The 16275-nt window shown below is 40.1% G+C and overlaps 1 long non-coding RNA gene across 1 annotated transcript in view; it reads left to right on the top strand.

Moving 5' to 3' along the window:
- The window catches only part of LOC142060433 (uncharacterized), a 170441-nt gene extending 154381 nt beyond the window's left edge, over window positions 1-16060 (top strand). Inside the window, exon 5 of the long non-coding RNA XR_012661729.1 lies at window positions 15240-16060. This is a non-coding gene — a long non-coding RNA (uncharacterized LOC142060433). The remainder of the gene's footprint in view (window positions 1-15239) is intronic.
- The last annotated feature ends 215 nt before the right edge of the window (window positions 16061-16275 follow it).

Raw genomic sequence — 16275 nt, 5'->3', positions numbered from 1 at the left:
TTCATCTGCAACCTAGTGAAGGAAGGTATAAATTGAAAGGCTATTTCCTAGTGAGCCAGTAGGAAATATCACCACAATAGGAAAACCACAGAATCACAGAATGGTTGAGGTGACTCTGTGATTTTCCTATTGTGGTCATGCTCACCCACAGTCTGTTTGAGTATAGGATTTGAACATGCAGACCAGGCCTTCACAAACCCCGTATGTTTTTCCTTTGTGGTGTGCTGTCCAGCCCAATCTGCAACTGCTGTTCTTTTCAACTGCCATGCAGCAAGTCCCTGCCCAGGCACTGTCTGGCTTTGAGGAGTTAACATCTGTGTCATCTTCTTGGAAATCGGAAGGATGCTAAAGATAGCCAACAGCATGTAAATCAAACCTAAAGCAGATATACTTCTTCTTGCTAGAGAGGAGATGATCCACTGAGAAGATACATCACCCAGCCCTGTATTTCTCTCCTCTGAATTGTGAGACTATAGCACCCATTTGTCCACCAGAAGGATGAAGATGGCAGGCTGCAGACTGCCAGTGCTTAAAGACAGCAGTTTCAGTATTTAACATGTTTGGCCATGGTAAGATTTATATCTCCAGACGATGAGAATCTGAACCAAGTGCAGCTGCATCTTTCTTGCTGGTTTTCTTTTCCAGGAAGAGTCTGAACGTGAGGGCTTGGGGGAGTGAGGAGAACAAATAGACACAGGCTTCACATGAAAGCAGCTGATTAGGACCACATAGGTAACATGTTCTTCAGAGTCAAGATGTGACCAATGCAACTGAAAAAATGTTGCTGTGTTGCAGAAGGCCTATTTTCACATATGGAGCTGAGGAGCAGAGAAAGATGTAAAGTGTCAGGGGAATGTGTTAACATAGATAAGTAATTCAGGTTCCTTTTCAGCTTCAGGGCAGCTGCAGCCCTCACCTGACTCTTGTGCCAGGACTATGACTGAATCGCTTGGCAAAGAAATGCATGCACCAGTAAACGGTATTTATGTAGGTGAAATGGTGCCCACCAAGTCCATATTAGCTCCCTCTTTTAAGTAGCAGCTTCACCAGATACTTACGGAAAGGCAGAGGTAAGAAATGGAGGCCTCATCAGCTTCAGTTTGATGATCTGTGTGCACTTGAATTTGGTTCCTTTATCCAGAGACAAATTAAAGCAACACAGTACAGGGCTTACATAGATGCTATTTTTCTCCAGCATGGCATGAAAGAAGAGTACAGCCATTCTAAACACCTATGGACTGCTCAAAGTCTTAAGGCTGACCACTAAGCGATTGACCCTTTTGGCATGGTGTGGTTACATGAAGATGGTGACAGAGAACTCAGACTTGTTCTACCTCAGCTTCTCCCTACATAGAAGCTAGTGATAAACATTTTAGAATTGCTTTGAGGCATTTGGACAAAAAGGAATAAACTACACTGAACAGTTTTCAGTAATCAACACAGAGCTGAGTTTAGGGTCTTTTTACCAGTGGATATTGTGGATGTTTTCATGGGTCCAAGGAAGACTGATAGAATTAATGAAAGAATCTTACTAAATACTTAGAAATCATGCGGCATGGGTGGGTGGTGTGATAAGCTTGACCTGTTTTTATGCTTTTGGCTAAGCAACTGCTCTTGCCATAATTTGAGATATGATCCTGGTCTAGATTGACTTTTGGTTTGCCCTGGTGTGACCATCCTTTAACAACACAGTTCCTGTCTGTCATTAAAAATCATGGACATATGCTCTTTGCTAAGCACTACAGAGGGACAAGTGATTCTTTTCTATTCATGCAAGGCGGTGAGTTTGTTCTTGTTCCAGCTCCCAGAACATAAGGAAGGGCAAGCCCTTCCCTACCCATCCCTCGCTCCCACAGCTGCTTCTGTGAGTGGGAGAGGCAAACCACAGCTCCCTCTGGAAAAAAAGCACTGGAAACTCCCTGAATTGAAACTTTGCTTCCTTTCCTTGGCAACAAATTACTCGTGTACAGCCAAATCCCACACTTACCATTACAGGAATTTGGTATTTCATGAGGGGAAAAAAGGGAGATTTCAAATGCTGCATCAGGACGACCTCTAGGCGTGAGTTTGATGGTTTTGGTTATGTTCATAAAAACAGTAACAATAAAAAGGATAAGAAGATTAAGATCCTCATTTTCTCTTGTTTTTAATCCCAAACTCGGCTCAAAGCAATCTACTCTGTGACGTCATTGTGGTAACTCAGCAACCAGCTGTGATGTCACACAACATAAAGGTCTCAAGCTTCAGTTAGGGAATTCATAATTAAGATGACTTAGGCCATCTGGACAAAGAAACACATTTTTCCTGCAAAAAACCTTAGCGCAACACCAAAGCAAAGAGAATGTAGGTGTGTAAATTAATTTTTTCTCTAGGAACATTTTTTTGGTAAGGACTTTTTGTCATCAGACATCAAGAGCTCTTTCATGGGTGCTCAGGACAGAAAAACTGAAGGTCCAAGAGCTTCAAGGGGCTCTGAGTTACTTTTTGTACAGAATGATTCAGTGTTATGCACAGGCATGCACAATCAGTGAAATACAGAATATGGCACCATTGTTTAATTCTCTTTTTTTGAGTGCACAATAATAAGGACTTCAGACATGAGTACAGTCATTTCAATGAAAGCAGAAAGAGCATGAGAAATCAAAGCACATTGTAAAGTGTAAATATGCAGCCGTGGAATCATTAAAGGGATACATATGTTGAAAAAAAAAGAGAAGTTTATGAACTCTATGTTTAACGGAAGCGGGCTGGGAAAGAGTTTAGCTGTCCTTCTAGAAAACAAAAATTAATTTGCTTTGGCCAAATTAAAATTAATTAAAATTATGCAATGTTGCCCTTGTGTTAATTTTAACGGTGAGGTTGTTGTGATTTAAGGCTACAATTAGTTCTAGTGTTTGAAAGAGAAGCACTGTAATCGAGACAGGACATTTTAATAATCCTGGTTATAAACATTTAATACATCATCTTTAGGGACTCACAAACACATTGTAATTAACTTTTACAACTGAAATAAATCAGATTGCATTAGCATATTGCAAAGGAAAAAATCATTTGCATGATTGAAAACAGCTTCGGAAAATTATGTATAACGGGCTTCATGTAAACATCAATGCAAGCTAGTCTGAAACTTTTACCAAGATTCTTTTTTAGGTTATTTTTAGAACAGTTAAAAAACCACTCACATTTCTTTTTCCCCTGTTAAACCTCTTCCTGCATCAGGAATGTCACTCACTCCACCTTGTACTTTTTCATACCAGTAATAAATGTGTACATGACCAAGGTCAACGAATAGCATAAAACACAAGATTAAGGTCCTGATCCTGCAAGCACTTAAGACATGTGAGGAACTTTGCTCATGTAAAAGCTCTGTTGACTGCATCAAGCCTGCTGATATGAATAAAGTTGTGCTTAAGTATCTTCAGGGTTATGGTCCTAATCATTCATCTCTACTCTTCACCAAAGAAAGCACAAACAAAATACACAGGGAAAAAAACATAAACCGGATTTGAACTGCAAAATCATGAAAAGAAAAGGAGAAAATATGAAAACAACCAAAGGCCAAGTAGGAAACTGGTTTCAGTTTGTTTCACTTATTGCAGATGAAAAGGAAATGACTGACCTTTTGCCCAGACATCCAGATCCACCTGCTTCCAGGGAGCTTTGATACAGATTTGGGCTGTGATCATGTGAAAGTTCATGCTTATAGTCATCATTCTAACCCTGTTAGTGTTAGTGTTAATCTGGACAAAACCTGAGTTCCTCTGAGCTCAGAAATTCCAACAGCAACATTAAAAATTTTGGAGAAGTTCTGTATGGCATTTCCTGACTGAAGATCTTTGTTAGAAGATATAGGGTCAAAGTAGCTTATTAAAAAACAAGCAAACAAAAACAACAACAAAAATGGAAAACCCTCTCTTGCGCAAGTCTATAAAATTACACCTCCACTGGATGAATCTGAGTTTTCCTTCTAGAGAGTGGTCTGTAATTTGATCTAAGCCCATACCGACTGTTTAAGATATGTTTAAGATATATTTAAGATAATCAGGTCTGAACTTGAGAATGGTTTTAAATGCATACTTGTTTGGAAGCATAGCCAGCTCTAGGGATAGTGGTGTAAAAGCAGGTGTCAGTCATCCTAACACTTGCCTGTAAAGCAAGACTAGAGGCAGAGAAAAGAAGAAAGGGCAATGGGCAAATTCTGTGGAAAATGAAGATGTGAGATTGAATAAAAGAGGTTATAGATGAGGGAAGTTTAAGGTGAGAGAATAGTGGGAAGATACTTCTCCGAGGCAAGTGTCTGATAAAGCCATGAAAAAAAAAAAAAAGCTGTAAGAGGAGTTTAAAAAAATGAACAAGGGAAGAAAGAGATCTCAGGTTCTCAAGAACCTAGGAAGGTTTGTACCGACAACTTCTGCAGGTTGGTCCACTGATAATCTGTGCACCATTTGGAGTTCAGTCCTTACAGGATGAACATTACATTTGTCTTTCATTGAGAAAGGTCTGAATTTCATTTTCTTTGGCTGAAGTGTCTGGTCATGTCTTAACACTTTGCTCACTCTCCATTTAATTTTTTTTTCACTTGGAAAATGAAAGTTGTGGACTATTTGAGGAATAAAGGGAGGGAAAGAGATGAACAAAACTTTTCTTTTTTTTTTGCCCCAAAGACCAGGGGGAGAAAGCTCTTTCTCCTGAGGCCAGAGTGTATTGATTCAAAGGAGCAGTAAGTTAATTAACACGAGTAGTGAAGCCTCCTGCATAATTAACAAGACATTTACCTAAAATCAATAATCTAATTGCCACACCTACCGTACATGAGGGACAGTGTTTATCCTATTGAGAAAGACTCATTTATATCTGCGTGTTAACATGGTGATTCGTGGTTTGTTTAAGAGCCTAACCTGATCTGTAAAGTGATAATTTATTGAACGATCAATTAAACTTTTTAACCTTGCAAATATAAACAGGTAATGAATAGCCACAAACCTATTTCCATATGAAAGTTCATGCATCGCAGGGATTTTCATGCAGTTCAGATTATTTTTCATCAGTCCACCCTAAGGCTTAGTGGAAAAGAATGACAGGGGAATAATTTCTCTTTGAGAGGCATTCAGCAGCCTTCCTGGGTTTTGGTCCTGTGTTTATATTCCTTAATTTCAGGCTGGTCTTGAAGTACTCTGCCAGCTTCCTTGTCCCTGATTATTGAAAAGAAGGAACTGGGGAACACAGTGGGTCTTATTCTGGGGAAAACATATCGTGTTGTCAAGGAAAGGTGATTTCCAAACCACCAGAAGACCTAGAGCTGGGCAGAGATATGACAACCCAAAGCAGCTATAGACTTGCTCTTATTGCAGGCAAGGACAGCCCAGCAGACCAGCACACTGTAGCTCCACCATCGTGTGTTTTTTTTATCTCACCACCCTGTGATAAGGAGAAGGAAGGGAGGCAAGTGAGAGTAGGTGGGAAGTTTACACTACCACAGAATTGCTTTGCATTGAGGATGACAGCTGGCATCCCTATCTGGAAGGTTGGGTCCACTGAAAGCTGTTAAAATCTGCAGCCTGAAATTGTTTAGACTCCTTTAAAAAGTCCTGTCTTTCATCTTGCAAGAGCAAAATTGGACTTGAAGATATCCCAAGGACAAATTTTCTTCTGAATTTTCAAGAATATGTCCCAGCTTGTGTTAAAATGGTGTGGGGCCCAGCACTGAGGTGTCAGATTGTTTTAAATTATATTTTTCATTTCAGCATGTTGATGTTTTCTAGTCTTACCCAGATTTTGATGGTGTGGAGAAGCAGAAGACAAATAAAAAATGAACTTAATGGTTTTCAAACCTTATCTCCAGAAAGCTGGGATTCACAGTAATGTTGTTTTTTCCAGAGAGGGGTTATAGATTTGGTTTGAAACAGTGGGTTTTTGATACTATCTTGCAAGGCCTAAACCAGCTCTTTGGTCCACATAAGGAAATCACTGGGATAATTCAACACACCAGTAACATAAATGATTGAAAATCCACTGCACCTAATAATACTTGCTAAAGTGTGTATAGGAGTATATAAATTGAACAATAAATCTATCTTTGAATTCTCGGAGCCTTTTGGCTTTTACGGGCACTGCTGTGAAAGAGATATTTGAACCTGACAGTCACAGTGAGTTTTCCTGTCCTTAGAGTATCTTATAGCCATGGGCTGTGGCTTAGCAGAAGTCTGAGAGGTACCAACTCTCAAAATCCAAAGTCATGTGTGAAAGAAAAAAATGAATAAATCTAGCTAAACTAAAATGCCTTAAAATTCCCTTTCAGTAGCTAGGGTTTGGTAATTAAATTTTTTACTTCAATACATTTCAGTAAAATTGGGACTAACAGAGTCAGTGAAATTTGTCACAGGAGTGAAAAGAGCAACTTAACTGTACGTGCAGTAGACAGGGACCACAAAGCTGTGTGAGTTTTCAGTCTGGCAATGCCCCACCACTGATATCTTACCTGGACTGCAGGATTTTGTGTGTTAATGAAATCATTTGGGATTAGGTGAGGAAAAACAATGAGGGTTGGATGATTTAGATACACATAAAAATAGTTTTCAGTATTATTAGACTTGCTACTTAAACTGAGATAACAATGAAGTGTGAAATATAATGCTCTTAAAATTGATTTTTCAGTAAGGTGGTCTCTGCTTAAAAGCCCCCACTATGTTGGAGTAATTCTTTGGTAATTTTTACATATTTCATTCTTTCTTTTGCATTTCTTTTAAATCCCTCAACTTTAGTTTTATGAACTGTGGAATCTAAAAATTTGGAATAGCTTCCCCCCTCCCACCCCACTGTGGCTATTTTAACTCTCTTACGGCTATTAGGGACCCTGGGTTTTTGTCTGGTTTTTGTGCTGTACACTAAACAGAAAGATCCTATGGTCTGTAGCCCATCTGCTCACTCAGCTCACAGCTAAGTGAGTGTCTTTGATAAAATGTGACATTTTGGAATATCAGTAGAATTAAATGATGCAGGTAGCAAAGATACAGCAATAGGTGAGTAGTCATGGTGAGTGGCAGAAGCATAAGATCACAGTCCAAGATATTTTTCTGATAGCTCGGACTCAGGGGTTATGCAATTTCTTCTTACAGCCAGATTTTCTGGAGTATTCGTGAATTTTTAATCTCTCAGTTTGACCGAGTCCCACAAAAGATTTTGGTGGAAAAATTCAAGTAAGCAAATGAAGCTATGAATGCAGGTGAAATCTTGTTATTCTCTTCCCTAGTCTGAAAGTACCTCAGTTTCCCCACCTGTATGTTGGGTGGTGCAGTGCTGTTCATCCGTTACCTGTAACATGCAGCAGTTACTTATGGACCAAACTCTTCAGAAGTGCTGCAAACTTTCCCTTCATACCCCAGTCAATGGGATAAATGCATTTTGTTAGGTCAGGCCTTTCTTCTGAGGAGCAGAAAAGATTTTTTTGGGTTTTACTATCTGTGTAGCACCAAGATGATGCAGTAACTTTTTAGCCTGGACTAGCATGGTTGTGATTAACAACCTTATCAAACAGTGATTTTTGTGGATTACACCAGGGCTGGGATCCACCTGCATTTTCAGTGGGAAGTTTACCTGAATTTGGTGAAGTCACATCATGAGAGATGCAGCACTGGAAAGCCTTGAAAGGGGTTTGATATCGCCATGATTTCAATGTTACTCCATGGACACTGCAGGATAACAGTGCAAGGAAAAGATCTGGATTTTCTTAGCTGGGGGGCTAGGAGGGACTCCTGCATAAGTGTCATGTAATTATATGTAATTATATCCCTCCTTGTATTATCAGTGATATATGCTCTTCCTAATGATCTACACATTATCAGCATTTCCTCTTAGCCCCCTCCTATGTTTACGCCATGTTTTATCTTTAACCCCTTGTGGATTCCTCTCCCCCTCCTGCCTTGCCATCTTTGCCCCACTGACCCCCATGACAAGAGCAGGGTTGGGTTAGTTAGACTTTGTACATTCACAAAAAAAAGGAAAAGAAATCTCAGCTAATGTTTTCAAATTAGCACAGCTCCAACTCTGGAGATTCTCATTAGTTGTTGGCTGAGATTTATCAGCTCTCATTTGCCTAATATGGAGCCTAACTTTAGGCGCCTGGCCCTTTCGGTGGGGGGTAAGAGAGAATAGGAAGGGGTCTTTTGTCATTGCCATGTGGGCTCACTAATTTGCTCTGCCTAATAAAATTACAAATGAACACAGCTTTGCTCATGTTGCCTTTATAGGTTATAATAACCTTGGTACCCCATAACCTCCCGCTAGCTGAATTAATCAGATCATATTAATATTTCTTCTTACTTTCTTTTAACTGGTTCTTCTCTTAATTAAAGGGGCCAAAGATGTAAACAGGGTAGGTGACTAGAAACATGGCGTCAGGTTATAAACAAGGCTCATTAAAAAGATGGATGTGCCAGCAGACTGCGAAAATTGCTTACTCCGCAAGTGTACGTTTTGTAATTTCCTGACGACTAAAAGGACTAATACCAGATCCTGCTTTGCTTCCCTAGCCCCCACCCTCTTCTTTTTAAAGCATATATAAAAGATGATAATTTTTGTAAGCTAGGGGAACACAGAAGAGTTCATTCATCAGCTGGGATAAAGGCCATTTATATTATAAGATTTTTTGCCTCTCTGAAAGATCAGGATGCAAAATGGGATGTTATTATAACAACAATAAGTGAAAGAAATCAATCCGAGAACTGAAGATTTTGGAAGGGATGGGCAATACCAGTCAGAAAGCAGGTTTATTATGGACAATAAGTCTATTTTTTAATTATAATTGAAAGTTCATTCAGTTGTAGTGAATTTCCAGAGCTGAAATCAAAAGTGAATATTTCTGTCCACAGCTTAGAGTTGGCAGAATCTGTGCTAACAGAGACAAGCGGTCTCTCTCTCCCAAGCACATGCATGCTTCTGCTGTCTTCCAGACAGAAAGCTGTCTATCGTACCTGTTAGAGTTGGTAGGAGAACACATGAATTGATATTTTTAAAGTTATGTGTGAACTTCATATGAAAAGACTATCTAGTTATCTTACATAAATAATTTATGTTTTCACTCATTAGTAACTTCAGTCCCCTTAATATTGAAACTTGGCCTTGTAATATGTGATATTAAATTCAGCTCCAGTACAATAACCACGGAATAAAGCACTGCACAGTTTTCTCTCTTCCAGTGATTATTAGTAGGAAAGCCCAAACCCCTGATTTTTCTATCTCCCTTTATTCCTTCTCGAGAAGAAGGAAAGTCATTCTGACAGGATGATGCACAGCATGACCAGGAAAGACCTCTCTCCTTCATGAATAAATTAGAGATGAAAGTTTCACTGATCCCCTTGCATTTTTATGGAGGGACCTCATCCTAATTTACCTAAATGCTTTGAACAAAACAAAAGAAAAATGTAAGCGGTGAAGGTGAAAAGGTTAAAATCTGTGTTTAAATGGAAGGGCATTTTAACAAGAAGGCTATGTGGGTTACCTGCATGTGATTGGAGTATCTTATCTTAATTTTAAGTTTAAGCATTTAAGTGGATAAATCACAACACAGTGTGATTCCCCACCCCCCCCAGTAATAACCACTTTTTGCATTATAAAACCTCTTGTGTGTCGGTTCCACACCTACAAGTGCCTAATGTGAATTTGATTGATATCAGCAACTGTTTTACAGTACTAAGTAAAATATTATTATTATTAAATAATAATAATAAAAATCTGAGAAGTCTGTGATTTGTTAACTTTATTTGAACTGTAGAACAATAGATTTCAGCCTTTAGGGCATTTTCTCTGTTATTTAAAATTCCTATAGATTTAGAAGGAAGGAATTGCCTTTTCTGTAGGTAATTTTAAACTCTGTGGAATAGCCTACATGTTTTTAATCCAAAGTGGAGAATTCTAAAAATTACTTAAACCAGATCTTTAGGAAAACATTCATTCCCTGAAGTTGTTCAGGTGTACTTCTAGAGAAGTGTTTTAAAATCCTGTGAAACGAACAGTTTCATCCTTATTATATTCTCCAGCAGTTTCCTTATAAGCTAATATATTTTTATGAGTATCACTTAGGAATAATTAAAATACAAAAAAAGACACTCTCATTTTCACATCAGTTATTATAGTCTTACTCAGAAGTTTAATGGAAGATGTTCTTCCAAGCCCAGGTGCACTTTTTTCAGTTTAGTGTCTTCTTTGCCAGTGGAGCTTTAAGATGGGTCCAAATTCCACAGAGCAGAGCAAGTTGGACATTTGTCTGGGAATAACAGGTTTTGTTTGTTCTGTTGTGGTTCAAAGCCTTCTGGATGCCTATTAGAAAAAGAAAATAGTCACTCAGTATCTTGTAAGGGGTCCAAATCCATTTTGCCTATCCTGTGTGTGAGAAAACCACCTGCGCATGGATTTGGGGCACGATTGAAGAATGTATTCTTCAAAATACTCCAGGATTTAAGAGGCAGAACCAACATTGGACCACTTGTTGAAGATGTAAAATCTGTCAATTTAAATGGATCTATTTCTGTGTTACCTTTGCTGTTTTATCTCTTTAAGTACGAAAAATCCAATCTTAGCTAACATTTCTAAACAGTTCAGGCAAAATACAAATTTTCAGTGATTGCAGAGAGGGGTCCTGGCATGGTAGAGGAGGGTCATGGTCACACCCAGGCTAATGTGGGGACTTATGAGCTGTCTGTGATCATTGTTGTCCGGTTGTCCTTCTTGTGCCAAACTAAATGCCTAACATTTAGACAGCTACATCTGGACCACAGGAGTTCTAGTCTACAAGCCAGATGCTGTAATTTACCCTGCCACTAAAACCAGCCCTGGATAAAGCCTGATGTTTTCAAGGTCCGTCATAAATTCAAAAATACCAGAACCACCTTAATTAGTACAGTAGGTTCAACTACATATTGCTATGTGTTTTTAGAAAAGGAAGTCTGCATTTCAGATCACCTAAAAAGCCAGTTCAGTTGCCTCAAAATCCGTAGAAGGTTTATGCCTAAACTAAACTTCACAGTTTAAACCAAAATAATGGATATTATGTTAAAAAGGAAAAAAAAAATCATGATGTATGTCCAAACATCTTGGAAAAAAAAGTTATGGTTTGATTCAAAGTCATGGTTACACCTGTAGATGTGGCATTGCACTGTGAATTAGGGTGCAATTTCCCTCCCAATTTGAGCCACCAAATGTGTGTTAAGACCTCAAAAAGCCTATTAACCCTTTTTATGCCTCAGTTTCCCTACTTGTAAACTCATGAAACCACTGACTTTGATCTCTGTGTTACATCTGGACAGCTATTTACAGCAGAAAATGTTTATATATGGTGAGGGACTCTTGCTTTTTCTTTGCTTCCTCAGCTTTCCTTAGAAAAACACGACTCAGTTTTGATGCTTCTAGCTTCAAACAAAACAGTGCAAAAATAATGACAGGGGAGAGAGTAAGAAAAGTTTTTTCTTTTTTTTTTAAAAAAAGGACTGAGCAGTTCTAAAAACCCTTTAAGTGTCTTTTCTAATTGGTGTCACTATTGATACAACAAGGCAGAAAATGCATCCTGGTAAACACGGCCTGCAAACTGAGCTGTAGTAATATGCCCATACATCTACATCAATTAAATGTACGCATTTCTGTGAAAGATAAACGCCCCCCTTCCCAAGGACACTGGCCAGGCCACGTGTGTGCGTGTGTGTGTGTTTTTTGAAGGCTGACAAGGCACCTCCGCCATTTCCTCGTTTTGAGGCCTACCCACGGGCCGCTGCACCGGCCCCCCTCTCTGAAATGTTATTATTCTGTCGTGAGCCCTTCTTCAGTCAGGATGTTACTTCATTTCCACCTTTTGTCTCAGGTTGAATGTGAATGATGCTCTTTCAGCAATATACGGTCGCTCGAGCTCCCCGCTGCAGCCTTACATAAATATACAACACCCGTCTCGGCCTATAACTCACTTCAGGTCTGGAAAAATAGTGACTTCCTTTATTGGCCAGATTCTTTCGCAATTCCCAACAGCTGTATGTTTTCACCTCCGAGGATCCTTATCTTCAAGTTTCCATTTGTCTCAGCACTATTCCAGTGGATTGCCAATAAAAATGATTCCCATTTTTATAACCCCTGAGAACTCAGGGAGCAGGCTTTCCAGAAAAACCTATTTTTTAGCAGAAAAAAAAAGCCTCCCTGCAACTTACCAGAAGGCAGGATTTAGCCTTCACAGAAATATTTGAAAGTGTGAAACTTCCCAAGCAATCATTGTGACTCCACAGAGATGGGAACGGAGACTTCCAGCAATCTCTAACATCGTTCAATCAAGGACTCTTAATTTTCCATTTGAGCAAGAGGAACGCCTGCAAATGGAACATTTATTAACACATGCGCCTCACACGCACAAAGAGAGCTATATTTACAAAGAATTAAACTTGAGAGCATGAAATAGCCTTGTAACCATATGACAAAGATACACTTAAAGAGATGTAAACACTAGGTGCAGGGAAATTTGCCAGGTTAGAGTCAGCTGTATCACTCTGTTTTATTACTATACAACTGTTTACTGAGAAAAGACAGATGATTGCTGATATACTCTGTGTGTTATCATAAGGGCTTGCTTGGGAGCTCTTTGTGACTGACAATTGCTACAGCCCTATGCAAAAACCTGGCCTGGGGAGTTGTTTTTCTTTTAATTCTTCTCTGTCCGTCATTCCAAAACATTAACAATTCTTTTAGAAAAGCAAACTGACAAAGCATCTTGAGCATTTTGTATCTCTCCCATGAGACTGTCACTAAAGAAGTTTAAATCATTCTTTCTTTTTCTTACAGGGTTATTGGTTTTGGTTCTTCCAAGGATAAATGTTTTAACGCTGCTCCCCTGTCTGAGCTGTGTAAGTCCCAGGTTCAGGCATCCCTTCCCTGCTCAAGTCTTGCAGAAAACATTGTAAAATATCTTTATAATAGTTCTCAGCTCCAATTCAGCCGCTAACAGCTCCTAGCAGTGGCTCCTGAGGGGAGGTGGTGTTCCTGTGTTTCCCTGGAGATGTGCAAAGATGCCATCAGGTTGCCCTAAAATGGGTTTGAACAAACCCTAAAGAGGAGCCAATGCAACACATGTGCCTTTCTCATCTGCTTCGTCTCCATGACTAAGAAAAGGAGTTCCAGATATCTGAGAGAGCAGGTTTAGAGCATATTACGCTTTCTTTATCCTTAGTGGGGTCATAGTGCCAGGGCTGCATTGCAAGGCAGCCTTCAGCAGTGCTCTTTGCTGCTTCCAGGAGCAGGTCCCTGAGCCAGAGCTGGAGAGCAGGAGGGGCAAAAGGTGAGAAAGGAAGAGCTATGCAGGCAGGTGTAGCCATCCCCCATCTCCACTGCTACAGGCATCTGCACAGCAGGGAATTCAAGCCCCAGTTCATCCCACTTCACTTCAGATACCCGAAGCACTTAAGTTATGAAACAAATCACTCTAGGCTTCCTCTGTAGTCAACGGAAAGAGCAAGAGTGACGTTCAGAAGGGCCGAATCATCATCCCTCAGGGTCACTTCTAGCTAGGATGAACCCAGGCCCTGCTATCTGCTGTCACTGAACCAGAAACCCACCATCACCCTCCCCCCACCATCTTTCTTCCCTGGCTTGTGACAAAAATTTTGGCCTGTTATTAGGTTCAAGTATTTTGCTGTGTCTCACCCAGGGACAGGAGGGGAAGGATTCTTTCCTTATGGGTTCCTGATCGAAATGAATTATTGTGAGGCCCTTTTTTTTAAAGCCTCGGAAAGGGGATTTGAAGCTATTGTATTTATCTGACCGTTATGAGCACTGTAAAACATGCTGTTTCACATTGTAACATAAGCTCTTTTTTAAAGTATGCCCAGAGTATTTGTAATTGTTATCAGGCCCAGATGTATCCGAGTGTCAGCATGAAGCACTGAGAGTTGGCTCAGATGTACAGAATGTAATTAGCTCAAAGCCCTGTGTGCTTAGTTTGTAGTGGAAGCACAGACTGATAATAAAACCAAAAAAAAATGAAAGTGGCAAAGGTTAAAATCTATTGTTCACAGTGCTAAAGCTGTTCTGGGGGAAGCTAGTGCTGGCTGCTGCAGTGCTGGAGTGCTCAGACTCCGAACGAGATCAGAAGTGCCAGTGACAAAGGTTAGTTCAAAATAGGTGATGATAGACTAACATTAAATTGACATTATTCTCACAATAGTGTCCCAGACATTTGGTCTATCTGGTCTGGTATCCTGCCTCTGACTTGAGCCATTCCCTCATGTGTCCGGAGGAAGAATAGCATATGATCCACACACCCACTTCCCACCAAGCTTCCAGTGACTTGTGAAATCCCAGATGTGGTGGGAGTGCAGTGATGGTACAAATGGTTCCTGAGCTGCATGGGAACCATCTATTCACTGATTTGTTCATCCAAATGGCTACCAACTTGCTTAGCTTGGGTATTTTTTGTGTGTTGTTTTTGTCATATCCAGGGACAATCTGATTTTCTGATAGACACTTACTGAGAAAATATGAACCTCCCTCATCTCCACCTACTGCTGCCCTCTACTGAGTGGGAGCAGAAACACGTGTCCAGGTTTCTGGAGCCAGCACTGTCTAAATTAAAAAGTCTCCTCTTGCTTGAATGACTTTGAAGCAGGTGGATTTGATCTCTATCCCTCCAGCCACTATGACATTTCCAAAGGCTGTTGTGTGCACTATGGTGACAAGCATGACTTTCTGAGGTGGCTACCGGCTCGTTAAAATACAGACAGTTTCTGGGCTGATTGTTGTTAAGGAGACAAATCTTAGCACTTGCAAAAAGCTCTGATAGTTACAGTGCTCTGCACCAATATAATGCATAGAGATGTGGGTGTATTTAAATTTAGACGTGTGCACTTGCATCACATTCACAAATACAATAAGCAATATCTAATAATATTAATAAGGCACAGGCACATACCAGTTCACAACAGGAAATTCAAATCCAAGGGTGACACGCTGATCTCAACCCTCTCTGTTTAGAAAAAATAAGTCAGAACAGCTTGAGTGAAGGACAGAGTGTCACAGCCTTAACTCGAACATTTCCTGGCTTTTGTTGGTTTGTTTCACAGCCTTCACATTCCTTAAACATAGGTTTGTTTGATTTTAATTTCCTTTTCTTGGTTAAAAGAATGAAGAAACATGTTTGAGGGGTGCCCTGAGCATGATTTCTTTTCACAGCCACAGCTGAAATTTCCTATGTTTGTTTTTTCTTTTACAATGTTTAGTGTTAAAGACGAACTTCTGGGGAGGTGATGCAGCCAGCGGCAGAGCACGTGTTTTGAGACAAGAAGGACGGTCTCTGGGCTATGCTGGTCATCCAGCACATGGTGGATTTTGGTTCCAGTTCTTCTGCCGTGGACCTTACTGAGGGACCTTAGTCAATCCATTGCATGTCAGGCTCTGCATGGGGATTGTGGTGTTGCAGTGTCTAATTTTGCAGTATTTGTTTTGCAGGTAGTTAAAAAAAAACTAACAATGTGGGTAAAACCCATCTGTCTGGGCCACATGAGAGAAGGGTCATCTTGACTTGGTCAGCTTGAAAGCAAGTCCAGCTACCTACATTTCTTCTACAGTTTTCACACTGGAGTGCACCAGAGCTGCTATCTTAAATCCCATCCTCTCCAGAGCTTGACAACTTCAGACCTTGCTTCACAGTTAAGACCTGCCATCCACAGCCCTTTCCCAGTCTTGTATTGTATGCTAATATCACACAAATAAAAAGTTCTACTAAGTGAGATCCTTCTTTTCCATTCAAATTGCTGTTATTCCCCCACTTTATCTGTCCTACTCATTCTTTTTCTCTAAAAGGATTCCTATAGAGGTAGAAGAGGCTTGGCCATTGCCCTCTTCATATTTTCCCAGGTAGAGCTACCTCTTGCAACTGTATTTCAAGAATTCACTTACCTCCACAATGCTGTTTTTGTTGTGACTCTTCTAATCCAATTACAGAGGGGTCATTCATGTACTCTCTATTTCTCTGGATTATAAAGAGATCCGGAAAGCTAAGAAAGGATTGCAGAGCCATCAAGAAATAGACATGATATAAAGGAGGGAGAGAAGTGAAGGGGAGGGAAATGTCCAGTGGCATTGGATCCTTTCATTGGTGCTCTCGAGGGGAATAGTTTCTGAAAGACCCTTAGTCCAGAGCCTGGATGCAAAGCCCGGTGAAGGTTATAAAATCGCATTAGTGGGTGCAGTAAGATAGGTCTACAGGATACTCCAAATGGTTTATCTGTGACAGTGAAATAGCGCAAGGACAGA

This window comes from Phalacrocorax aristotelis, chromosome 7 (genome assembly GCF_949628215.1).
Source record: "Phalacrocorax aristotelis chromosome 7, bGulAri2.1, whole genome shotgun sequence".
NCBI lineage: Eukaryota > Metazoa > Chordata > Aves > Suliformes > Phalacrocoracidae > Phalacrocorax > Phalacrocorax aristotelis.
The sequence above is the reverse complement of the archived record's forward strand: the minus strand, read 5'-3'. Positions and strand labels throughout refer to the sequence as shown.